This window comes from Puma concolor, chromosome C1 (assembly GCF_028749965.1).
Source record: "Puma concolor isolate L17-30 chromosome C1, mPumCon1.1.hap2, whole genome shotgun sequence".
NCBI lineage: Eukaryota > Metazoa > Chordata > Mammalia > Carnivora > Felidae > Puma > Puma concolor.
This window is the reverse complement of record NC_141674.1, coordinates 71,703,184-71,730,805: the sequence shown is the minus strand read 5'-3', so window position 1 is coordinate 71,730,805 and position 27,622 is coordinate 71,703,184. Positions and strand designations below refer to the sequence as shown.

The window sequence follows — 27,622 nt, the reverse complement described above, 5'->3', positions numbered from 1 at the left end:
CCAGATCCTTGGGATTTCCTTATTTCATTTCAGCAACAAAGTTAAAAATGTCTGTCAGTTGTCGTTTCCCTAACCACCATCCCACTTCACGGCTTGCCATTTTCCTCGAGGGTCACTGTGCACCAAAGGCAGTATTAGAGCGAGGGTGGGACAGGCACTGTTGGCATCTCACGTCTGCGGATTCCCCAGGGTTGTGCTGTCTCTTCATCGGGCAGCGAATGATGAATTGTGAGTCAGTCCACATTGGGGGAAGCCTCTATCATCCCACAGCTGAACTCACTCCATTCATTTGCTACCTTAGAACAGGAAAGAGAAGCATATGTAGCAAATCATTGGGCTGGGTCCAGCATCTTTATTCCTCATTACCTTCTACATCTAATACAATTGCTCATTGAAATAATCACTGTCTTCACCTGGTGGCACCGTTCTATTTTGCTTATAAGACAGGCTGGCAGCAAAACCTCTTTCACTGAGCTTGGATTCATTTCCCTTAGCAGATGATTTCAATAACTTCACATCATTTTTCATCTGGCAAGTCAAGGGAAGCCAAGTTTTGAGAGAAATAAAGCTTGTTCCTTGGAGTGGAACCGTGCCAGGGAAGGTGAAACAACTTCATTTTCCACGCGGACATGTGGGCCCTTCTAGTTTTTGCGCGGAGAGCTGCCTGGATTTGCTCAAATCAACTTGTGGTGCTCATACTAATTGGTTGTTTGAAGCGGGCTGTCCAGCTGGCAGCCGTTTGGGCCGCTAGAATGGCCCTGGGGTTGCTGATTCACTTCTCTCCCAAAGACTGAATGGCCTATTATTTGAAAGGGAGGACGGAGCCAACCCAGTTTGCCCTGGCTTGCTGCGGGTGACCTAGGAGGCAGGCCGCCTCTCCAGGGTTTCTCCTGAACTTTGAAGAAGTCGTTTGCACCTTAGTGCAATAAACTAGTGCCTCATCTGGTGCCCTGGAGCCTGGAGGTCAGAGACGATCGGGAGCCCGCAGGGACAGTGGATAGTGTGAGAAAGAGACACAAGGAGAAGCTGAGGTGTGTGAACCGGTCAGCCGGGATAGTTTACAGTCCTCTGCATTTGTTACCTCACCCAGGACCCTCCTCCTACTCATTTTCCTGAGCTGAGAAGCAGTGACAACGAAAGGGACCGTGGAGCGGATGATGCCAACTATTATGGTATTTTGTATTTTATATGTAGTACTTTAAGATTCATTTGTAGAGCCTTGTAGAGCCAATCAATGCATAGAGATATATTTACTGGGTGTCTGCTATTTGCAAGGAATGGTGCTAAGTGCTGTGAGGGAAATATAATAGAAATCTAAGATCACTGCCCTCACACTCCTTTTAGTCTAATTAGGAGGCCCAGATGTAAGCACAAAACATTAAAGAACAATACGAGAGTTCACTGAGACCAACGTAATATACATAAAGAAGACGCCAAACTTATTTCTCATAGCAGATAAATTTCTATCCACCTCTAGAGGTATTAATGACTTGAGTCCTCAGCAGAACTATCTCTTAATAATAATGAACATATGCAACGTTACTGAGAACTTACCAGACGTAGAGCATGTGTAAGCAATCTACCCTTTGTTTTATTTCACCTTTAGAAAAATCATTAAAATGTAGCAAAAATCTTTTTTTAATGTTTTTAATGTTTACTTAGTTTTGAGCGAGAGACAGAGCATGAGCAGGGGAGGGGCAGAGGGGGAGGGGCAGAGGCAGAATTGGAAGCAGGCTCCAGGCTCCGAGCTGTCAGCACAGAGCCAAACGCGGGGCTTGAGCCCATGGACTGTGAGATCATGACCTGAGCCGAAGTCAGGTGCTTAACTGACTGAGCCACCCAGGCACCCCATGACAATCTCTACATTTTTTTTTAATGTTTATTTTTGAGAGGGAGAGAGAGACAGAGTGTGAGCAGGTGCAGGGAGAGAGAGAGTGGGAGACAGAATCTGAAGCAGGCTCCAGGCTCTAAGAGCTATCATCACAGATCCCACTGCCGGGCTTGAACTCACAGACTGTGAGATCATGACACTTAACCGACTGAGCCACCAAGTTGCCCTGACAATCTCTACATTTTAATTGGCATGTTTAGACTCTTTATATTCAATGTAATTTTCAGTGTATTTGGATTTAAGTCTAGTATCTGTTTTTTATTTCTTATTTGTGGCATATATTCTTTTTCCTGATGTTCTACCTTAATTTATTAAAAAAAATTTTTTTAATGTTTATTTACTTTTGGAAGACAGAGAGACAGAGTGCAAGCAGCGGAGGGGCAGAGAGAGAGGGAGACACAGAATCTGAAGCAGGCTCCAGGCTCCGAGCTGTCAGCACACAGCCTGACACGGGGCTTGAACCCACGGACCGTGAGATCATGACCTGAGCCTGAAGTCGGACACTTAACTGACTGAGCCACCCAGGCCCCCCAAAATGTGGAAAAAATCTTAAAAGTGAAACATGATTCAGGTTTAAAACTAGATGTTGCAATAAACATTTTGAACTTCAGCCTTGACCCAATTGATGTCAAAGCCTGGAACTAAGATTCTTCTTTATGTTGTAACATGATTCATGTTGCATCTGAGAAGCTGACCCAGGTCCAGGCCATAATTGGGATATAGACCCACACGTGTATAAATAGGACTATGTCCTCCGAGGACATGCTGGGGCATGTTCCCAATTGTGGCACTGCATGATAGGGGGTTAAGGGCAGGAGGCAGCAACAAACCCTTGTTAATAGGAAAGCTTCATGGAAGAGAAAGAATTTCAAGAGAAGTAAAAACTCTATTTACAGATTAGGAACTAAGGTAGAGATTGACATGTTCACCCTATAAACATTCGACCCCATATCTCAAGATTAGGTATCCATTATCGAATTCGTTTAACCAAGGAGCAACGTGAATCTCATACGGCCGGGAACATCTGGGAATACCAGAGTATAAAACCATGATCTTTATAAAGGCTCGACTCCTCAGTGTTCTCAGGAGGCTCCCTCTGGGCAAGTACTGGAAGGAGCAAATAAGTTGTAAAACTGCACCCATCACCCGTTTCCTTCAGACTCTTGTCCTTAATGACCAAGTCAGGCCCCATCTCCTTCAGGAAGATTCCTCTGTGCTTCCATTTATTGCAGTGGCGTTTCTGGGTGTGACTGAACCCTAGACTCTGTGCTCCCTAAGGATAGAGACGTGTCTTATTCATTTTGTATCCCTAGCGCTTGGCAGAGAGGTTGGCACATAATAGGTGCTCGATAGATGCTTGTTGAACTGAACTGAAGAGGAAAGGTTGGTTGGTCCCAAGTGAGGGTCTTATGCTCAGGTTCCCCTGGGAGAGATAGGGGTAGGGGGAAGTGGGGCTATATGGGTGTGAGGTGACTCCCAGGGAGGAGCGTGGTGTGTCACAGATTACTCGGCATCCCTTTCCATGGGAACCTCTGCTTTCCGTGGGCTAACCTCCATGCCCACTGGAGACATGTCCTACTGTAGAGAGGCCGTGTAGACCTTGGCCCGGCCCTCTTCTGCACACTGGGGGAGGGTAAAAAATAAGAATAGGTATTACCGACCTAAGTGGATTAAAGATGAGGATGGGGAAAGAGGGAGGACGGAGGTCTAAGTCACAATCGAAGATGCTATGGTGGGTTGTGACCACCTGTACAGCAGTTATTATGAGGAAGCCCAGTGTGGAAAAATGGAGGGACAGAATCCCCGAAATCCCATGGCTCGCTGTCTGCCAGCAGTTAACAATAAGAATCACAATGAGAATAATAAACACTTACAGAGGGCTTCCTATCAGGGAGGCACGGTTCTACGCACGTTATTTATTTACTAGGAATAGCTGGGGAAGAAGAGGTCCAGGTCCGTGAAAGGGCTCTTCGGAAACATGCTCACTACTCAGAGAAGGAATTGGCACAGTTTAAAACATCTCCTCAGGGGAGGTCAAGATTAGAGTGAAGAAGGCACATGTGACCCTGAGGTTGGCCTCGAAGAATTAGAGAAGCCACTGGCCTGTGCCCCCGACCTGACACAACAGCTAAGCCTCCAGTAGGGGGGGCCCTTTGGGGACCTTTTCCGCCATGCATCCCTGTGAGCTTAGGGCGGATCCTTTGCAGGGGCTCACCCAAGCCCTGGCCCCTGGAATCTGCCTGTCAGGATTAAGCGCCCTGCTGGGGAGAGTATAAATATGGATAGAGCATGGCATCTTTAAACATTGTACAAGAGCAAAGGGACAACCAGGTCCAAATGATAATATTTTGAAAAGCCACAGGGAGCTTCTGCTGCTGTTGGGTTGGAATTGTTCCTCTCTCATGTGATTAAAGAAGCCCTTGTGGGTTTTTTCTTTTCCTTAGAGACATAGCAGGGTTTCCCCCCCCTCCTACTACAGCACGGAACGATTTCTAAGGTTTCTAAGTGCACTGCATTTACATTTACTGCTCGTTCGTTCTCTAAATGAAAGGCAGGCTGAAACACATTAATGAGCCTCCTGATTACTGCAGCCCTTGAGAAATTAATTAACGGCAATGCAGCATACACTTAACATCCCTCCTACTCTCCGGGACCGGAGCGGCGCTTTCATCCGCACCCAACCAAGAGTCACCACGCATCTTCAGCCACGGAGCGGAGTGGCCTTTGCTGGTACACTTTGGATTGCTTTCCCTAGGGAATGCCGTTCCCTGGATAATTAAGTGATAGCATCTTTCTCACGGCCTGGAATTTTCCTCCCTAAACCTGGTCCGTTCCTCATAATAATGGCCAAAGTTTAAATGTTGCTTAACTTGTCAGGGACTAGTGTGTGTGTGTGTGTGTGTGTGTGTGTGTGTGTGTGTGTGTGCCCGCATTTGCTTATTAAGTTTCATAATAATCTGGGGTAGGTACTACTATCCTCCATTTTATGAAGGGTGAAATAAAGGTACAGAGATGGCAATTAAGTCACCTGAAGTCACATAGCTAGTAAGTGGCAGGGCCACCGTCCGAACTCAAAGGGATTGGCTTAAAATCCATACCGTAACCACTAATCACATCCACAGCTACCCCATGCATATTTGTATTTGGGGTCATTTGGGGCTTGTTAAATCTAAAATGTGTTTATTGAGATGTTTTCTCACTCATCTGGACTCAGGGTGCTTTCAGTTCCACTTCTGTCTTTTTAAAAGTTATTCTTGGTGCGCCTGGGTGGCTCAGTCGGTTGGGTGGCCGACTTCGGCTCAGGTCACGATCTCACACTCCGTGAGTTCGAGCCCCGCGTCGGGCTCTGTGCTGACCACTCAGAGCCTGGAGCCTGTTTCAGATTCTGTGTCTCCCTCTCTCTGACCCTCCCCCGTTCATGCTCTGTCTCTCTCTGTCTCAAAAATAAATAAACGTTAAAGAAGTTATTCTTTTTTTTTTTTTAAATTTTTTAAAGTGTATTTATTTATTTTGAGAGAGTGAGAAAGAGCACAAGCAGGGGAGGGGCAGAGACAGAGGGAGAGAGAGGATCCCAAGCAGGTTCTGCACTGTCAGCTCGGAGTTCAATCCCAGGAACTATGAGACCATGACCTGAGCCAAAACCAAGAGTCAGATGCCTAACCGACTGAGCCACCCAGGCGCCCCTGGAGAGAGATCTTTCAGTGACCTTGCTTTGCCTCCCCAAGGCAGTAGAAGAGCCAACACACAAAACTACTGTTTGGGTGTGGATGAATTCCAGGGCGATTTTATAGCCTTCAGGCTTTTCACATCTAGGAGACAGGAATTGAGCTCCACACCAAGCTCTTTGTTTGTGTTTTCTCTTCTCTTCTGGGGAAGGATGAAGGAGCTCCTTCACGAGAAGCATATTCTCCTGGGGATACTCTCTTGTCACTGCTGAAAAGGGTAGAAAGAAGTAGGCATGATCATTCCTGTTTTGTAGATGAGGACTCTGAGGCTCTGAGAAAATTACTGATTTATCTGCTCAGGATCAGGCAGATGTTTTTTTTTTTTTTTTTGGTCTGACTCTGCAAAATTGCAGAGTTACTGATTCCAAATTGGTATTCTTTCTACCAAACCGCAGTGTCCATGTGGTCCTGCTAGATGAGGCATTCACCAAGATGGCTGTCCTCTGATAATCACTTCTGATCTCAGGCTAAGAACAAAGCAGTCTTACACTTTTGAGCTCCACATGTCAGGTTCTTGAGAGAGGACTGCAACTTTGTGGCACCCCTAGGAAGCCCGGGAATAAAGGTGGGAACCAGAGTGGCATTTGTGGGCATCCTGGGAGCAACCACACTTGCCTTGTAAAAGAGAAACAGCGGGGCGACTGGGTGGCTCAATTAACCGTCTGACTCTGGATTCTGGCTCAGGTCATGATCTCACGGGTTTGTGGGTTCAAGCCCCGCGTCGAGCCCCACTGCGCTGTCAGCACAGAGCCTGCTTGGGATTCTCTCTTTCTCCCTCCCTCCCTCCCTCTTTCTCTCTCTCTCTCTCTGCCCTTCCCTGGCTCATGTTGTCTCTGTCTCTTTCAAAAATAAATAAATAAACTTAAATTTTTTTAAAAAAAGAGAAGAGAGAAGCAGCAAAGACTCAAGAGACCACCCAAAACGCAACTTTGTCTGGACAATGTTTCTAAGTAAGAGAGAAAACAATCAACAAGAAAGCGGTTTGCGTGATGAGCAAAGCATCTTCCATGCAGCTGGCAGTCAAAAGTATTTCCTCCACACTAAACCCTGTGAGTCTGGGAGTGCTCTCCACTACAGCAGCATAGGGCACGATATCTTAAAGCTTAGGAACGTGGGTGTTTGGACTGAGACCAGACCCAGGCTCAAGCCTCAACTCTGCCATGTCCTAACTATGTGATCTGAGGCAAATTAGGTCGTCCTTCAGCTTCTATTTCCTATCTGTAAAACAGAATAATTCTACCCGGGTCATAGGACTGTTGTGACAATTAAATGAGACAATGCATTAAAGCAGCACACGGTGTATGTAAAGTGCTCGATTACGTACATAGTAAGCACTTAACAGTAGCAGCTGGTTTTAGTGTCTGCCGTGCTCTTTGCCAGGTTCTTCCTTTTGCTGAGCACCTGCTGTTCCTTCTGAAATGCTCTCCGTTCAGGACTCCCTGTTCAAAGGGCCGCCTCGTCAGCAGACCTTTCCTGGCCACCCCACCCAGAGCAGCCCATAGCCTTCCCCTTTGCTTTATGCTTTCCATGGCACGGATCACTACCAGCTGCTATATTATATATTAATGTGTTTATTTGTTTCTTGTCTGGCTGCTTCCATAAGAACATCAGCCCCATGATGACGGCAACCGTGTTGGGTTCACCTCTGAGGTCTCGGTGCCTAGAGCGGTGTCTGCCGTGTGGAGGGGACCGTGTAAATGCATAATGCAGGCAGCTGAGTATAATGCATCCCTTCTGAACAGATTAGGATTCTAGATAATGATGCAGCCTAAAACCAGATGTCAGGCACGGGCGCTGTTGTTTATGTGGGACAAGCCTCCAGCAGAGTGCCCGAGAAGGCCTGACCCGCTGAGGCGCTGAGCTGTGCTCCAGTGAGCCCTGCGGCCCTGAAGAGCAAAGCAATCCAGGCTGGAGGGGATCTGAACCGGCTCAGCCATTTTCTTTGCTTGGAAAGTTATAGCCTGAAGTGACTGCTGCGGGAGCTCCCCTCCCTGGTCTGCTTCCCGCCCTTCTCCCTCCCTCTCTCCCTCCAGGAGTCATTACCGATAGTGCAGCTTCCTCAAGGAAAAAGAGCATGTCTTAAAAGTAACCTGTGGCCATGGATAGTTTACTGCTTTTAAACTCGCGAATTATTTTTTAATGGCAGCACACAGCTCAGATCACGGTTTTCAGTAAGCAAAAACAAAAGCAGGTTTTGCTCCTGGCTCTACCTGGTGGCTGCTGAGATGTAGCAACCTGTGTCCCTGATGTTATGGCCCCGTGGATGGCACCTGCTGGGGAGACATGATGGGGCTATGTGAACAAAGAGTTTCTGTCTAGGGGAGGCCAGAGTAACCAAGGGGCAGTGAACGTTAAACATTCCGGCACTGCCTCACCAAGGTTTCACACATCCCATTAAGATCCGGATAGAGAGCGAATTGGACATAACAAGGCACCTCAGAACCCCTAGTGGAGACTGATTTAGAGGCTCCTTAGAAGAGCACAGAGTTTCACCAAAGTGCAAGGCTTGTAAATTCTAAGTGCTTTCGGAGATTGCAATGAGCAGATGTGTGTTTCCCAAAGCCTGCCCAGAGCAGGGACATTTAAGCTACAGGGAAGACTAAGTTAAATAAAATAACAAATAGCAAAAAGGAGAGCATGCTCCTTGAACTCCTTTGACCTTGCAATTCCGATACTTCGTGTTAGAACTGAGCTTCTTTGTATCCGCACTGAGCAGTGAGCTTGGCAAGGTAAGGATTCTGGAAGCCGTCTTTGGTCCTTAGCTGTGAGTTATTGTCTGTGGTGTAGACATTTTTCTCCATGTTAATATATATGCTACATAACGAAACCATCTATGGTAACTCTGCTGGATAGGGTGCGTGAACGAATGCAATCATGCATTTGGGTGCATGGAGAACCCAGACTGTCACTGATGATGTGAGGTAGGCCCAGAAGTGCTCAGGGCAGCTGTTTTCCCTTAGCCATACCATGTGAAATCACAACTCTGTGGCCCGCTGACAAACCTAGCTGGATTTCCTGGGCCTTGTTCAGGTCTGTGGCTATGGATGGGTTGCTTCTTCTTTTGATTGATTGATTGATTGTAGCCCGAACTTAGAGTATTTCTTAAATAAACATAGCTCCTTTTGAAGAAAACATCTGTTGGGGATTTCCTGGGCAAGACCGTGCCAGAGGACTGGCCTTTCCTCAGCCGGCTATACTCTCTTAGGGACAAATAGACGTCCCACTGTGGGAAATTAGGATACTGACAATCTTGTCCTACCCATCTTCTTGGAACTTGGAGAACTTGACCCATGCCCCAGATGCTGGTCCCCACCAGGCTGGGCAGGCAGACATCCGGGACCACGAGGCCTGAAGCCTGGCACGCGGATTTAAGAGTATACAGAAGAGCTCCACGTTGTGACTTTCGTTTCGAAAACAATTGCAGGTGGTGGGGGAAGTTTTCCCACTCTCTTCCCTTCATCTCCTTACCCACAGAGGAAATACTGGCTCCTACTCTGTGCCCTCCCCACTGAACACAATAATTGCTTCTAACTTGTCACCTGTAACACTTTATACTGATTCCCCCTGCCCCCATATCTAAAGTCCTCTTGAGGACCCACAGGGCTCCCTGAGGCTGGCACAGAGCCTGGAACATAGTATTCGATAAAACCTTGTTCACTTATTTGTCCGAGGGCCCTTCCTCCTGAGGATGGCAGGGAGTGTTTATAGGCACAGGGACAGCCTCTGCCTTGCAATAAAATGCAGAGAAATGCATGAAAGAAGGCCAGGTGTAGAAAGAACTCTGACATGGTCGCTTGGATCAGGAATCCTTCCAAAAATGTCCATACCCAATCTCGAGAGTAAGGATGGCTCAGGTTGTGGGGATGCAGCTTAGCCTAAACAATGGCGTGTTTGCTCCTGCCCCGCAAGGACCTCCATGGAATCCCTGGAGACAGAAACTTAGGGCCATGTCTCCGCCGATGGAGAACAAATTCACCTTTGACAGTAAACTCCCGCAGGACCCAAATTATGTTCGGTTACTAACGCTGTGGCGATAATCCTGCTATGGAAATAAGCATACCGTGTGTTGCAGGCTTCTGGCCTCTTGGGGCTTCCTTGATTGAAGAATGTAAACCGATGGTGGCAAAGAAAGGAATAGTCTTGCAGGAGAAAGACAAGGCACTTTGGAACGTGAGTGCCAACGGGGTTTCTTTTATCGTTGGACTTCTTGGCCAGTCAGCCTCGGGGGCCGTGAAGGCTGTTACTTTGTGAGATCAGAGTCAGGTAGGAGCTGGGTGGGTCCTGCATTTGACCTAAGGAGGATCCTAGGAGAGGATGTCCGGAGGCGGACTCTGAGGCGTTTTGCTCCAGGAAACCCAGGCCTTTCCCAAACCTGAAGCCAGGATCCAGAGCCCCTTTTCTGAAAGCTCTGAGACATGGCTTTGGTTATTATTCTTCACTGTGGAATTACCTGCCTGCAAAGAGAGGTGTGTGTGTTGGGGGGAATCCCATTTACACTGCAAGCCAGGCCCAGGCCTTTCCTAGAGACAGTTCGAGGCCCACAGAGCTTGAGGAATTCTGCCCCTCCCGCCCCCACCCCAGCAGCACGGCTTTTTACCTGGGACTTTGGCCACTGGATGCTTTTTTAAAGGGTAGATTGATTTCGTTGCAAACAGAAGGGCATTCAGGCTCCAGGGCCCGGGATGGGCCCCCAGCCTCCTATGCCTGGAGCCAGACCAGACAGCATCCTCCACCCAGGCAGCATCCTCCCTCCTGGGCCCTGTGAGGAGGCTCCATGCACAGCTCAGGACAGGTGGCTGCCTCCCAGCGGAGAAAGACTGATAGACCGCCCCAGGCAAGGCTGCTCTGTGGGAACAGAAAGCCCAGGCATCTGCTCCAGGCAGAAGTTCCAGGGTGCCCCCTGAGGAAGCCATCAGGGCCCTTGGTGTGCAGTCGGGGGAAGCTGATAGGCTGAGTGCTCACTGCCAGCCAAGGAACACAGAATGTTCCTTCACAGTACAGCAGGTCCATCTGGGCGAGGAGCCCCTCCACAGTGGACCTCGCTGGGACCGTGCCTTTGCCATTTGGAAGGCCACAGGCCATCGCTGTTTGCTGAGATGCCCCTCTGTGAGGCCAAGAAGGCTGGCCCCATTGTCCCACTGCCCTCCACTCCCCTCCGGATCCTCTCCACCTGCTACCTGTCACTTGTGCAAGGCATTATCTCTCAGGAGTCTCTCTTGGGACTGGCCAGGAGGAGAAAGGAGGACATGAATCTTTGAAACACTTATCAAAGGCACCTGGCCCATCTCCTGTCGAGGGTTACGCTCTTCTCTCCTGCAGAAAGGAAGAAACACATCTATGGAGTACACACAACTGCGCGGGCAGAGATCCTGCTGCCACAGCCATTAGTGTCATCATCATCATCGTCGTCATTGTCATCAAAAAGCATCTTCTAAGCACCTGATTGCCAACAACCAATAAGGAGGGAGACCAGGTGGGAAGGACCTGAACTTGAAGGGAAGAGGCCTGGATTCCCATCCCAGCTCTTACTTCCAAGGAGCTCTGTGCCTCTGGGCACAAGGGGCATGGTTCCCCTTGCCCCTCTCAAATTCGTCACTGCTATCACAGATACAGCCCTCACCCTCCCCATTTCCCCAGCCCATGCCCACTGCAGGCATGGCTAACCAACCACTATCCCATGGAGCCTTAGAACATGGCCTCAGAAACCTTCACACAGAACTCCCAACAGCCATTGCTCACTGACTTGAAGGGCGCTCAAGTTGAAACCTATTAGCCATTGCTGTCCTGAAGGAATTTATAACCTGAGAATGGAATTCTGTACCAAGAACAGGCCAGGTCACTCAGAAGAAAAGAAAAACAAAAAACTTAAAAATCAATAAAGCAATAAACCCACCTGAACAATCTGGACTAGCAAGGTGAATGATACTTAGTTACTAGGCAAAGGTAACCTCACTGAATTGTTTTGTTTGGATAGATCCAGGGTTAAAGATATTGAAACACACCCCAAATCAGAAATGCGCTCTCTTTATTTGACAGATAAGGAAATGAAAGCCTCAGTGGTTGTGACTTCCCAGGCCCCCCATCTTGGCGGTGGCCACATCAAAAACCCAGCTTTTCTGGTCCCCAACCCAATGGTCTCTCTACCCACTGACCACATTGTCTTGCTCGGCAGGGGAAACACACACATACACACACGTGCACACCCAGCTATTTAAGGTACAGGCAGGGGCGCCTGGGTGGCTAAGTCGGTTAAGCGTCCGACTTCAGCTCAGGTCACGATCTCACGGTCCGTGAGTTCGAGCCCCGCGTCGGGCTCTGGGCTGACCGCTCAGAGCCTGGAGCCTGTTTCAGATTCTGTGTCTCCCTCTCTCTCTGCCCCTCCCCCGTTCATGCTCTGTCTCTCTCTCTGTCTCAAAAATAAATAAACGTTAAAAAAAAATTTTAAGGTACAGGCAGTTAATGGTTCTCAGTAGTGTTTGTGGTGAAAATTAATGAACCAACGGCCCCTCATTGAGACCATGAAAAACGAATTTCCAAACAGAATTGAACAGGGAGTCAGAACTCTTTGTTTTATTGTAACCCCGCCACTCCCTATTTGCATACGTGAGGAGAGTCACGTAACACGGTTTTGTCCTTGCTTTTCTTGCCCGTATGAGGGGCACCAACAATGCTGTCTGTACTTGCCTCGCCAGGATATAGAAACTAAAAAGCAAAAGGTCTGGAGCTTTTGGCTCCAGGTGATCTGCAGTTACCGTGAGAGGAACGATGAGCCGTCAGGTAGTGGCTGTCATTCTGGGATTAATGGCAACATTTGGCAAATGCCAAGATGTGTGGGATAAGTGCACCACAGCCCAAGGATGACTCAGGTGATTCAGCCTGGGGTCAGGCTGACTTCAGAAGTGATCTTCATTTAGATGAGAACGTCAGGAAAAGGGAAACTCCAGAGGGACCTTCCAAATGGGAAGGATCGCTGTTCCAGGTCAGCAGGAGACCCAAGGGGTCCTTCCGTCCTCTTTCTGCTGCAGATGTCTGGAGGAGGGTTCTGACAGCGGGGCCAAGGCTCAGGATGGAAGCACTACATGCATGCTTAATGAGTGTTAACTGGGGAGCAGCCGAAAGCATAAGGACCAGCGGGTAACAGATTAGCACACAGGGAGCAACCCAAACACATCGCCTCCCGATTGCATTTATCAGAGCGCCTCTCTGGGTGTTCCTGACATCAGGAGCCTGGCTTTGTAACCACATGCCCACCACACCGCAGCCTGTGCCATAGGAAGTAGCAGTGTGTTCGCACAAAATATCTTCCTAGGACATGAATTAAATATGTGTTTCTCCTTGGTCTGGCAGTTTGCCGCACTCCTGCAAAGAAGGGCAGAACCTGCTTTGTTCTCTTGCTTCAATTGAGGCGAGACCTGAGAGCAGAAAGCATTTTAGGAGAAAGAGTCCTCTGGGTTGGCCACTAGATGGCGCCAGAGTTCTACCAATGAGCCTGGGGATGGCCCAAGGACCTTTCAGGGAAATTCTGAAAAGGAATTTATAGTTTCCAAGAATTTCAAAGGAGGATGGGGCCTAAGAGGTCATCTGGCCCGACCCTATCATTTTAAGACCAGGTAAGAGGAGCTCAGAGAGATAAAAGAGCTTGCCTGTGTAAACAACCAGTTAGTGCAAATCTGGGATTAGAAATCAGATCTACCTCTGGATCAGTCTCATTCAGTCACACCACCATGTTTTCCTTTCTCTACCTATGCTGTCTTGGATTCTTAGCCACTACTGACTGAAGCAGGAAGTGTTACAATATTGAGGATTAAACACAGGAGGGACAGGAAGAGAGCGGAGTTGCTAGGTCTCTTCCCAGCAGTATAGACAGGCCACTCAGATGGCCCAAGGGCCTGGGCCACAAAGTATGGAAAATTTGTCTGTGGTCCTGCCGACCCAGGCTCACTGTCTGGGGATACTGTCATCCTGTCCTGCTCAGATAATGACGCTCAAAGGCAGACGGGATCCAGCCTGAAGACCTCAATTGTAGCTCCACTCTGCTCCCACTTGCCAAACTCAGGTCCCTATTCCTAAGCCTTGGTTTCCTGGCTTACTAAAGCAACATGGCAAAGAGAGGGTAAACCCCGCCATCACGTTTCCATCCAAGACCATGGGGATCCGAAAAGTGAACCTGCCCTGGCATTTTTTTCTATGTTCTTTATTACTTTACATATCCCCTACCATTTTCTGGAAAGGAATTAAAGCACACGAACCATAGGATATTTCACAGAGACCAAGAAGTATTTGATGATAATGATGATTCATTCAACAAAGTCAATCCAAAAACACTTATGCCAAGGTTGTTTTTATATATAAACCTACTTTATATGACATTCCGTCAACCAGAAATCACATTTATCTGGCACATCTGCACTTTTTTTTTCCCAAATAGTAATTCATGTTTTTAATAAATGAGGCATTTACACTAGTAGAGAGGCTCAGAATACAGTGTTACTGTGTAACACTGGGAATCATGTAACCTCACAAATCCACATACTTCTTATCTCTAAAATTGGAATCATATTTCGATTCTAAATTATCTTATAATGAGAGTGCTACTGAGCATCCAGATCTTGTTTTCTAAAACCATTCTCCAATGAAAGGAACCAGGGCCCATTGGAAGAGTGGTTGATTGTAGGACCGAGTTAGGGAAAATAATGGAGAAATCTGGAGCATTTGGGTGGTGCAGGGAAGTAAGGAAGTCACCTCAAAAGGACAATAGCATGTCAAAAAGGCATAGGAACTAATATGAAAGAGCTTTCAATAGCCAGAGCTGTAACAGTTTGAGAGCAAAATAAAGAATGGTAATATTAGACTATAGCTCATAGAATGAAATAACTATGAGTCAATACAAATATAAATAAATCGATGAATAAATAAATGGGGAAGGGACAGATCTTCTTTGCAGAAGAATTACAATTATACACGAGGGACATGAGGGACATAGAAAATCACCAAAAACACCACAGGCAAGATCCACACATGGATGCTAGAATTACATGCAGAAGTTTGAAGGGAAACACATTATTTGAGTAGTCTCAAAGTATCTCTGCCAAGACACGTATTAATTACAAAGAGAAAACAATAACTTTACAGTGCGGAAATCCAGCCGACATCACCTTCTCCAAAGGATCATGGTCAGCATCGCCAGTATTAAGACATACCCATATTCTGTGCCCCCTGGTATGATTGAGAAGGACAAATCACTGTTTAAAAGAATTTATGCCTTTAAATTCAAGTTAGTTAACATACAGTGTAGTATTGGTTTCAGGAGTAAAACCCAGTGATTCATCACTTTCATACAACACCGAGTGCTCATTCCAGTAAGTGTCCTCCTTAGTGCCCATCACTTATTTAGCCTATCCCCCCACCCACCTCACCTCCAGCAACCCTTAGTTTGTTCTCTGTATTTAAGAGTCTATTATGGTTTGCCTCCCTCTCTGTTTTTATCTTATTTTTCCTTCCCTTCCCTGTGTTCATCTGTTTTGGTTCTTAAATTCCACATATGAGTGAAATCATATGCTACTTGTCTTTCTCTGACTGGCTTATTTCACTTAGCGTAATACACTCTAGTTCCATCCACGTGGCACAAATAGCAAGATTTCATTCTTTTTGATCACTGAGTAATATTCTGTTATATATTATGCCACATCTTCTTTATCCATCCATGAGTGGATGGACATTTGGACTCTTTCCATAATTTGGCTATTGTTGATAGTGCTGTTATAAACATTGGGGTGCATGTGCCCCTTTGAGCATTTAAAAAATTGTTTTTAATCTTTATTTATTTTTGAGAGAGAGACAGAGTGTGAGCAGGGGAGGAGCAGAGAGAGAGGGAGACACAGAGTCCGAAGCAGGCTCCAGGCCCTGAGCTGTCAGCACAGAGCCCAACGCAAGTCTCGAACCCACGAACCGTGAGATCATGACCTGAGCTGAAGTTGGACACTCAACCAACTGAGCCACCCAGGTGCCCCATCTAATGAGCATTTTTGTATCCTTTGGATAAAAATACCTAGCAGTCAATTGCTGGGTTGTATGGTAGTTCTATTTTTAGAGGAACCTCCATACTGTTTTCCAAAGTGGCTGTACCAGTTTTCATTCCCACCAACAGTGCAAAAGGGTCCCTTTTCTCTGCATCCTTGCCAATATCTGTTGTTGCCTGAGTTGTTAGTTTTAGCCATTCTGGCAGGTGTGAGGTGGTATTTATGGTTCTGATTTGTATTTCCCTGATGATGAGTGATGTTGAACATCTCTTCATGTGTCTATTCGCCATCTGGATGTCTTCTTTGCAAAAGTGTCTGTTCATGTCTTCTGCCCATTTCTTTACTGAAGTATTTGTTTTTTGGTTGTTGAGTTTGATAAGTTCTTTTTATAGATTCTGGATACTAATCTTTATCTGAGATGTCATTTGCAAATCTCTCCTCCAATTCCATTGGTTGCCTTTTAGTTTTGTTGATTGTTTTCTTCGCTGTGCAGAAGCTTTTAATCTTGATGAGGTCCCAATAGTTCATTTTTGCTTTTGTTTCCCTTGCCTCCAGAGACATACATGTCTAGTAAGAAATTGCTGCAGCTAAGGTCAAGGAGGTTGCTGCCCATTTTCTCCTGTAAGATTTTGATGGTTTCCTGTTGCTCATTTAAGTCTTTCACCCATTTTGAATTTATTTTTGTGTATGGTGTAAGAAAGTGGTCCAGTTTCATTCTTCTGCATGTTGCTGTCCAGTTCTCCCAGCACCATTTGTTAAAGAGACTGTCTTTTTTCCATTGGATATTTTTTCCTGCTTTTTTGAAGATTAGGTGGCCATGCATTTGTGGGCCCATTTCTGGGTTCTGTATTCTGTTCCATTGATCTATAAGGACATATCACTTCTAAGGCAGTCTTGATAAAAAATGCATAACCTCAAACTAATTCTAAGAAAATGTCAAACAAACCCAACTTGAGAGACACTGCAAAAAGAACTGCCTGGTACTCTCTGAAGTATCAAGGTCATGGAAGACTAGGAAAGACCTAGAAGCCGTCACAGACAGGAGGAGGCTGAAAAGACAGGCCAACTAAATGCAATGCGCAATGTGGGATCTTGGATTGGAGGCTGGAACAGAAAAAGGACATTCGTGCTCCTGGCAGAGAAGACAGCATAAGTAAAGAACATGGGGCCAGACAAGACGTGGGCCCCTCCACCTCTGGTAGGAGGGGGCCTGGATCAACCTCTGTTACCCCATGCTGTACAAATATGAGCACTTTTTAACATGTGCCATGATGGCAAAGAAGTTTGGCAGCACTGAGGTTGAGGACCAGACCAGTGGTGAACCTTTTCACTGCCCCTCCTCCTTCCATCATGCAGATTGGCCAAGGACCAAAGGAGCCTCTGAAATTAGTAATCCTGATCAGGCTGGGCCGGTGTGTTCTGGGGGAAGACCCCACACATCTGTAGGCTCCGGTTTGGGCCTAGTTTCATTTTGGGGAGACAGTGCAGAAGTTATTTAAATATACAGTAGGAAAGACTCTGGGATAAAACACATCTGTGTTCAGATTCTCCTCAGAGCTATGTGATCTTGTGCAACTTACTTAACTTCTGTGATCCTTGATTTCCTCATCTGTAAAATGAAGATTAATAATTGCACTTACCTCTTAGGGATGTTAGTTGGAAGGATCGAGTGGGACATTGTAAGACGGCTCAATTAACAGGTTGTTTGCTTCTTTCTGTATCTGTCTTTGGTGGTGTTGGCAATAATGGCAGGTTACCCTGGAGGCATTAGGCTTCTGTCTTAAGTGAGAGTACCATCGAGCTGAATGGAATAGCTCAGTCTGTTCTGATTGATACACATCACTAATGGGGTGCCTGGGTGGCTCAGTTGGTTAAGTGTCCAACTTCGGCCCAGGTCATGATCTCACAGTTTGTGAGTTTCAACCCCACATCAGGCTCTGTGCTGACACTCGCAGACTGTAGCCTGCTTCAGATTCTGTGTCTCCCTCTCTCTCTGCTCCTCCCCAACTCATGCTCTATCTCTCTCTGTCTCTCAAAAAGGAATAAACCTTAAAAAAAATTTTTTTTAAATACATTACTAACACCACCACAAGTGGCGTCTCTGTGCAGGGAATAGAAAATAAACTTTAAAAGTTCAACACTGGTTTAAGGGAGAACAAAACCCAAAACAGATCAGAGGTCGGAACTCAGATAGGTCTTGGGAGTGAAAGAGCAAAGTAAAGATGAGACAAAGCATATACTGACTGTTTCTATTCTACATACATCCTCTCCTACTTCCCTAATAATGTTGTATGCAGGGTGACAACACACCAGCCAAAAGACCACATTTCCCAGCTTCCCTTGCAAACAGTTATACCCAAATGACTAACTTCTGGCCAATGAAATATAAATAGACGCTACTGGGTGGAACTTCCAGGAAGGTTCCTTAAAGAGGAAAAAGAGTTGAGATGCATTCCTTTTCTCTTCCTTTCTTCCCTCTGCTTTTTATCCGGAAGGCAGGCTTCATGGCTGGAGTCGTGACCAATCTTGGAACATAAGGCAGCCTCTAAGTGGAAACCACATGCTAAAACAGAAAGATAGAAGAGCTTCAGTTCCTGCTGACACCACAGAACCACCAAACCAGGGCTAGACCACCCAGCTCCAAACAATATATTCATTAAACATTATTTCCAGTCTAGAATTAACAATAAATAGAAACTCCTTACTGATACAGGAGTACGGAAAGACACGAGCTAGAGGAAAATGTGGTGACTTCTGTTGACCATCACAATGTAAAAGTTAGAGGATGAAATCTCTTTGGTGGCCTTCACCTGCAGAATTTCAATGCATAAGAAAGAAACCTTGGAGGTAAGAATGGAGTGAAAGCACACGCGCGCACACACACACACACACACACACACACATCCTGATTCATTTGCATAGATGAGGGATAGCAGGCTATGCAGGAGAAGAACAAGTGATAAAGTGATATTGTCTGGGCTAATTGATCAGAAGCATGGTATGAGCATCTCGCATTTTTCCTCAATCCTTGCTTCAACATCTATTCCCTAATTTAGCAATCTCTTTAGCAAATGAGACAATAACTATAGCCATAGACATCAGATTATCTTGGCTCGTTGAAGTCCCAACAGAAGTTGGTTATTGTGAACGTTTCTTTTTTTTTGGGGGGGGGGAGGAGAGGGCAGTCCTGTGGGTATAATAAAAATCATCACTTTTACTTTGTAGTAAGCAATTTTCTTAAGACTCCTCTGTGCAAGTCATTTCTTTCCTCTTGGATAAAAAACAGTCCTATTATATAAAGGACTTGTGGTAAATTTAGGTGTTCCATCAAAGCAATAGACAAGTTTGCTCATGCTGGGCTGGGAGAATACTCAATTGCATTCTTAGCCCGGGTAGAAACCTCACTGGGTAGATTGTAAAACATCACTGGTTACAAGTTTAAAATAAAAAATGCCAGATTCCCATAAGAGTATGATGTTCAGGTTTTGGTATTATACAGACAAGAAGCTTCCAGGCCTGATGATTGGTAAGAGGGTATTCTGCAAAGACTCTGGGGTTTGATTACTTGTCCATCCATCCATCCATCCACCCAAAAACATTCACTTAGGGCATCCTACATGCCAGGCATGGAGCTTAATGATGAATTAGACACATCCCCTGCCCTTGAGGAGCTCCTATTCCAGGAGCCCAAATAAGGATATAAACCACTCAACAAATGTAGTCAAGCCTCTGAGACCTCACTGTATTTCTCAGCACAAGCATAAATTAGTGAGCTAGAGATATTGAAAAGTAGGAAGTTAAAAAGCAAATAACTATAGATCCTAATTTCCCCCGTGTATTGATTATTACTATTTATGGAATGATAGTTTTGTGCTAGGCACTTGACACACACTATCTCAGTTTATCTTTACAATGATCCCCCCTGAGACAGACATTTGTATCAGCAAGAAGTTTTAAGTCACAAGACTTTGGATTCTATCCAAGTATTCAGCTCTCAGTGGCCTAAACCTTAGAGTCATTTAACTGTCTCACGAGGGGAGAGGTGAGCAGTTCCAGGGTAGTCGAGCCACTCAGTGGTGCCAGGGTGATGGGTGAGAATTTCTATGTTCTCCTGACCTTCTCTTCATGGTGACATGGGTATAGCAGCCCTAAACATCGCATTCTCAGATGACAGCATCCAACGCAGAAAGAGAGAAAAGTAAGAGAAACTCCTCCCATGTCTTTTATTACTGAGAAAACTATTTTTCCAAGCTCCCTGGGAGACTTCCACTTTCAGCCCATTGGCCAGAACTGTATCATCTCCAGCTACAAAGGGGGATGGGAAAACATATGTCTGTTATACTCCGATCTTGTGTGAGGCAGGCAAGGAAGACGGGGCTGGGTGTGTGCCATCATTATCTCTTTTTACAGACAAGGAAGCCGAGACGTGGGGAGTTTTTACTTATACTTGCTCTAGTCACACAGTTGGAAATGGCAGAATTGGGATTAAAACTCAGGAAGGTCTGATCTGGAGCCCAGACTCAATCACCCACATCTGCTATACAAGACTGCATCGAGTTTAATAACTTTGCCCATTAATTGTATTTCCCTGCTCTTTCCATTAGCCTTTCATTGAGGTCTGATGTTGTCCATTCTTTGTATAAGGCAGGAGGCATCTGCAGTGTCTCCCCAGCATCGTGATGGAACGGAAGTGACTGTTGAAATAATAAAATCCCTGGGAAGGGAGGAAGTGAACAGACGATAGTGACATGAGTGTGGACCAGGCAGTGTGGTGACAGTAAATTCAGCACAGCAGCTAGAAAACTGCCGTGCAGGCAGGGATGGCTAATAAATGTTTGCTGTTCAGCAGAAGTTTTGCCACTGAAATGAAGTTTAAGGTGAAGGGCAGATCTTGGCCATCCAACAAACTGGCTTAGCATGTAATGTGCTCAAGGTACATTCAATTTCAGTGATTTCTCCTCCCCATAATTTTTAATTCTGCTTTCATTGGGAAATGCATTTTAATTTCTAAAAAAGTATGCCAGGACTCAAATGCCCCTTAGCCATGGTGATTCAGGGGTTTCTTCTAGCAAATGGGTAAGGAAGAGTGAGTGGGAAAAATAACTCATTCACTGTATCTGCCAAGCCCCAGGCGAGGAGCCAAACTTGAGGCATCACAGGGAAGAGCCTGAGGGGTGGGGGGCAGGTTCAGGAGTATGGGCACGGAGGGTCCAAGCTCCTTGTGAATTGTCTACCTGGAAGGTGCAGAAGTGCCAGGTTATTCCAGGAACCGCAGCTCAGGAGTCAAGGTGACCATGAACTAGAACTAGACGGGACCAGTGGGAAAAGTGCTAGAATAAAGAGATGCTAGCCACACAGTCCAGCTGGTAAAGAAGGCCAGCCATGCCATCCCCTGGTCCCACCTGGCTCACCTTCACCCCGGAATTTGTGCCGTTCTGGGTGCTGGGTGAGGGAGCGGGTGGACATGGTAGGCGGAATAAAGACTCCCCAGAGATACCCAGTCCTAACCCCAGGAACCCGTGAATGTTACCTTACTGACGAGAGGATCTGGCAGATGTGATTAAGCTAAGGATCTCAAGATGGCGGGATTGTCTTGGGTTATTCAGGTGGGTCCAATATAACCTCCAGGGTCCTTATAAGGGAAAAGGGTGCAGGAAGAGGAGGCTCAGAGAGAGAAGATGACGTTCTGCTGTCTTTGAAGACGGAAGAAAGGGTCATGAACCAAAGAATGGAGGCAGCTTCTAGGAGCTGAAACACAGGAAGTGGATACTGCCTTAGAGATGCAGCCTTGCTGACACGTTGATTTTAGCCAGATAAGACCCGTCATGGACGTCTGACCTCTGGAACCGTGAGAGAATGAATGTGTTTTGTTTTAAACCACTCGGTTTGTGTTGTTTGTTACGGCAGCTACAGGAAACCAAGACAGGAGCAAGGATCCAGCTGCATGCTCGTAGACAAGGGTGGTATGGTCAAAGTGCCATGGATGTGGCAGGGAGGGGGTCTGTGTGAGGACACAGCCTCAGCTGCCCTGTGCCCTCTGTGCTCCCCTCCACTGCCGGCTACCTTTGTAAATTATCCTTGCCATGCAGACCCTTTCTCCAAGCATGTGGGAGACTCCTGATTGGAGCCAGGCACCCACCTCTAGTCTCTGTGCTGGAAATACACAAAATAACTTCTTTCAGGGCTAAAGGGCTGATAACTAAGCTTTTGATTTCGGAGCTTCTGCCCATTTCCTGGGTCACACTGAAGTGCCTCAGTGTGCTTCTCTTCCAAAGTGTTTTCCTTGCTCTAGTTTTAAACGATTCAGCTAATGGAACCGTTCTTCCCCCCGCCCCCATCTCTCTCTCGCTTCCTGGGAGTCTTGGTTCATTACATCCATTAGCACTTCCCTGTTTCTCCCCCAGCAGGAGATTTTCAAAAGCATTAGTTCAAATGGCAGCCGCCTCCCTTCCAGCAGAGCGTTGGCATCTTGGACCTTTTCTGGTGCCCTCCGGTGCACTCCCTTCTCCCTTGGCAGTGGAGACATCCCAGGTGTCCTCTCTGCATTGTGAAACCTGTTTCTGGTTAGAGAAAGCTGTGTGCCCTTGGGCTTTACAACGATTGCATTCCTTTGCAGTGGTTGTTCCCTGCTTGGGAAGATAATCACTTTCAGAGCCCATGGAGAAAGTGGACAAAATACCCAGGATGCGTTAAACCTGCTTTCAACCTTAGCTCTGGAGTTTTCCTTGTTTTACCTGAGTTGACTGTGATCACAGGGCCCTGCATGCACTGCCTGACTCAGGTTAGACGCCTCATTCGGAAGTGTCTGAACAAAGGGGACTCTTCTCCAGCTTCCGGCACGAATTCCCGTGCTGTGGGCACCCAGTCAGATAAGGATGGGCAGAGGTAGATCTGGTTTATTGTAAGAGCCATTTTGCTCTCTGAATTGCTGGATGAAAATCCGACCATGCTTCATTGTTAAGCATCCAGAACACATTATTAATTCAATGTAGAGGACAGCATTAGGCAGGATTGGCTATGCAGATAACCAGCAGCATTGGAAGTTCAGAATATTGAAAACTAAGATTTCAAATAATAATAATAATGCCTTCATAATTCCAAATGTCAGTGGAAGATACTTACGCCAACTGCATTTTGTTTTTAAGATCCTTTTCTCATTATTTAGCTAGAACTATGGATGGTAGAAACTCTTATACAAGAGGAAGCCTCCATGAATCTAGGGGCCAAATGTCGATGAAGTCCATTGGAAGGGAACAGCTGAAAAGCTGGCTCCTGACAACCATGAACATATTACAGTGACCAAAAAATATATACAAACAACCAGCATTACGTTATATTAACAACAGCAACAAAAAGAAGTATGTGTCCTTTGGAAGCTTCTAGTGAAATCTTTTTTTTTAATTTTTATTTAAAAAAATTTTTTTTTAATGTTTATTTTTGAGAGAGAAAGAGACTGAGCACAAGAAGGGGAGGGGCAAAGAGAGAGAGAGAGAGGTAGACACAGAATCTGAAGCAGGCTCCAGGCTCTGAGCCATCAGCACAGAGCCCGACTCAGGGCTCAAACCCATGAACCGTGAGATCATGACCTGAGCCGAAGCCAGAAGCTTAACTGGTGCTGACCCCAGGCACCCCTGAAATAATTTTTAAATGGCATGCATGCTGCCACCCACTCCTGTGACAGTGGCAGACATCAGTAATCAACCACCATACTTTTCCCACTAGACCAAACTGTTGCATCAAAATCCTTCTCTTCACCGTCAGGGGACAAGTTTTGCCATGCAAGATGAAACTCCAGTCTGCAAATTAGCCCCCCATTAGAAACTTCATTCAAAATCCCTTTAGAATCTGAGGCTTTAGGTCAGTAGGATGCCTACGTGTATAGAGCAGTGTGCTAGGCACTGGGGCAAAAGGAATACAAGGGATGTTTTGTTGAGCTAACCAGAATTTGTAAGATAGGGAATATCTTCCTGGGAAAGATAATATTTCAGTTGGCCCTTTAAAGGGAAAGAGGGAATAGAGACCATAAGAAAGGGGCAAGAGCATAAATAGCCAAGAGGATCAAAAGAATGCTCCTGGCATAATCCAGGTCCCATGAGGATGGGGTAGGAGATACGACTAGGAAAATAGGCTGAAGTCATTCTGTGAAGGGCTTTGAATGCCATACTAGGAGTTTTCTGAAACAAATGAGAGCTGATGATGGTTTGTGAAGAGAGACCCAAAGCTATCTGTGTTTTAAAAGGTAACTCTTGAAGTGACTGGGTGGCTCAGTTGATTGCACGTCCGACTCTTGATTTTTGGCTTAGGTCATGATCCCAAGGTCATGGGATTGAACTCCACATTGGGCTCCATGCTGAGCATGGACCCTGCTTAAGATTCTCTCTCTCTCTCTCTCTCTCTCTCTCTCTCTCTCTCTCTGCCCTTCTTCCCTACTTATGCTCTTTTTCTAAAACAAAAAATTTTTTAAAAATTTAAAAAAAGAAAAAAAGGTAATTCTTCCTGCAACATACAGGTAGGTTTGCACAGGGTGGACCTAGAGAAGGGAATCAAATATCTTAAAGGAAATGATCCTTTAATCCCGTCATCTCCCTCCTTCCTTCCTGACATTACCAAGCCTATGGTCAGCTCATTCTTGAATCGATAACGTTGATCTAGATGCCTCTTCCCGAATTGTGGGAGTGCCTCTCCTGCTTCCATTCTCCCATGAGTCTGGAGGCTGCTGGTGACCTGTTCTACCCTAGGCTCACCCACCAGATTGTAAGCTCCTTGAGAGCAGGGACATGGAGAAGCCCCTTGCCATGCCAGAATCAGCCTCTTCCCCGCCCACAGCTAATTCCCCACAGACATCTGCTGAACTAATTCACTGTAGGGTCTTCCTCTTTTTATTACATGCACCCCTACTGCACATTCTGCCCCCACGGAGAAGATCCTGCTATTTTCCAAGCAGGAAAGCCTATTCCCAGGCTCCTCTCTCTAATCCCCTTCCACCTGAACGGAAGCTGTCTTCCCTCCACTCCCACAGAAACCCAGTTCACGCTCTTCCTTTCTAAGAAGTCTATTCTGAACAACGTGCAGACCAGCCCCATCATTCCAGAGCTTGGGCTTTATGAGTGCACGGTGCACGCTCCTTATGTGCCCCTGCCCACAGAGGAAGCTTTGCTGCCCCTTTGTTTCCGAAGGCTTTGTTAGCTCAGACTCACAAAATGTTATAACTAGAAGCAGCTGCACACAGCCACCTCCACTGTGGTGTGGTAGAGGGACTGAGGCCCTAGTTTACCCCGTTTGTGAGTGGCAGAGTCAGAATTAACTTGGTCTCCTGACCTCTCCACCGTCTATAAAAACTCACAGCTGTCTCTCCTGTTCACTGAGTACGTGATCCGTGAACTTTCTACAAATAGTTGTTAATGGAGGTGACAACCGTATATAGATTACCGACTTTGAAAGAGACTTTTTTTTTCAGATAAAATCCATTTTACACTACAATGGCGCGGAACATGATTTTCAGTGCTTCCGAAGGCACTTGACAGTCTTGTCTCATGGTGTTTGCATAGATCCCATTGCTGTCGCGGTGTTGGCAATGGGGTCCCTACAAATTACCACTGCAGGGGTAGAGTTTCTAGAAAGGCCGTCTAGATGAGGTAACCACTATAAAACACCAACCACAGGCCTGGCCTGGTCTCAAACTGGTTTACTTTGTTGTTGTTGTTGTTGTTGTTGTTGTTGTTGGTCTATCTTCCTGTTTCCAGAAGCTGCAGCTCAGGCCTAAGATATACCATTCACCCCAAAGGGTCCAGGAGATACCTGGGCTGGGGGGACTGGACTGATGGTTGACTTTCACTTAAGTCCCAGCTCAGAGCCAGGGGCAGTGCTGGAGACTTCCAGATCTCATTTATTACTCTCAAACCCAGCGAGGCAGGCATTGTCTGTGGTTCAGGGGGACTTTATTACCTTGGTTGCACGTCAGGGCCTAGTTGTCAGCTACACGCTACTCTCGGGGAAAGTGTTATAAATTGTACCTTGTATTCATTTGTTTATCTTTGCATTATGCCTACTGTGTTAGAACATAAATAATTTGCATTAATTGGTTTCCATAAAAGGGGTTAATAATAGTTCCTACTTAATAGTGTGGTCATGAGAATTAGGTGAGGTAACGTATGAGATATTCAAGAACAGTGTCTCACACGTGGCACCCACTCAAAGTTTCTCGTAAACTGTAATTACGATAATGGCAGTGGTTGATATTGTTTTGGTTTGTTTAATGTTACATGTTTTCCTTCCTTTTCAACACAAAGCTAATTTTTTCTAATAACAAAAGTAACACAAGAAAAACATGAGACTAGCAATAAATCTTACTAAACACTGTTACTACCTTGGCTAGATTATTTTAGATCCTTTTGGTATACATATGCATGTAAATGCAAGTACACATACAGAACGTGTTTCCAGGGGCACCCGGCTGGCTCAGTTGGAAGAGCATACATAGGACTCTTGATCTCGGGGTTGTGAGTTTGAACCCCATGTTGAGGATAGAGATTGCTTAAAAAAAATTAAAAAAAGAAAGAAAGAAACTTCCAAAAAAAAAAAACCCACTTATTTCCAGAACATTATAAGCTATCAAGAATTTAACCCCCAAAGTACCCATTCATTGGCCACTTATTCATTTATCCAACAGCTATTACTGAGAATTGATGTGCCCGGCACTGTTGGATAAGGTGTTGAGCAAGGCTGTGCTGCCTTCTCAGAACTTTCAGATACTTTTCATAGCTTGAAATGAATGACTTTGAGAAGCATGTAGGATTTTTGTAAGAGAAACAAGCCTGGCTGGCTGATGGCAGAACAGACTTGCAGGCTCTTTCATTGGATACTCCTCAAGAGCCTGGAGGAAATCCACCCCCACCCCAGTGTGCTTCTACTTCAGCACCCCCCCCTTGTCACTGCTGCCATGCTCTCCTACCTCCCCTATCTCTACCCCCATGCACTCATACCTCAGACCTCCCTTCTCCCCATCCCATGCACTCATATTTTAGCCCTTCCCTCCTCCCCACCCTCCAAGCACTCACACTTGGGGCCTCCCCTCCGCCACCCCTGCCCTCCTCAGCCCTCCTCTCCCCCTCCCCTGACATTTCAGCCTTCCCCTCCCCCCACCTCCAGGCCCTCACCTGTCAGCCCTCCCCTCCTTCCCACCCCTCCAAGCATTCATAACTCGGACCTCCCCTCCCCTCTCCTCCCCCTCCTTGCCCTCACCCCTCACTCTCCCCTCTCTGCAACACACACATTTATCAAGGCGGTAGGGTTGGCCATTTTTCCCACTGACTTTGTGAGAAGAAAACAAAGGTCTTAATTTTTATAGGGGAACATGATCGTCTCAGCGAAAAGCTCATTCACTGATTAAATAGAAGAAAAGCCATAGGGGTACTATTTACTGCTGGCAATTAATCAGACTTAACCCATCTGGTCGAGGCCAGCACTCGTACCCAGCGGTGTTCAGGGAGCCATTGAGGCACTTGGAGCCCCCACCAGGACTGCCGGTAAACTCTGCCCAGATTGCTGGGGAAGGAGTAGTGGGTGTGTATTATTTATGTTCCCCTTTCAAAAGAAACCCAACAAAAGAACAAAGCTTCCCTTCTGCTGGCAATGTTAGCAGCTCCAGCATATGGCGCTCCCTGGCTCTTTCTGCTGAGGAGTGGGCGTCGGGGCTGCGCGAAGGTACCGCCGGCAGCCATCTGCTGAGTGCCACCTTTTCACTCTGGGCTGAATTCTAGCTGTGAAGCAGCACCTCAGGAAGGAGGGGCGGGGACGAGAGTGGCTTGGATGGAAGACACGATTTTGTGACAGAGGACATGTGCTCGTCCAGATTGCCACTCATGGCGTACGTGGCCCAAGTCCATTCTCCAGGAGAGGCGTGAGGTTGTGTGTGTGAGAGTAAAGATGCTGAAGGGCAGGGGTGGAAAGAGAAGGGGAAAGCGGGGAGGCAGGGGACAGGGAGGCTT

The 27,622-nt window shown here is 46.4% G+C and overlaps 1 long non-coding RNA gene across 1 annotated transcript; it reads left to right on the top strand.

The window, feature by feature from the left end:
- The first annotated feature begins 269 nt into the window (after window positions 1-269).
- Window positions 270-11,944, top strand: LOC147578135 (uncharacterized). Its single transcript, XR_015254208.1, has 3 exons — window positions 270-1,172; window positions 9,689-9,786; window positions 10,824-11,944. It is a non-coding gene; the product is annotated as an uncharacterized LOC147578135 (long non-coding RNA).
- The last annotated feature ends 15,678 nt before the right edge of the window (window positions 11,945-27,622 follow it).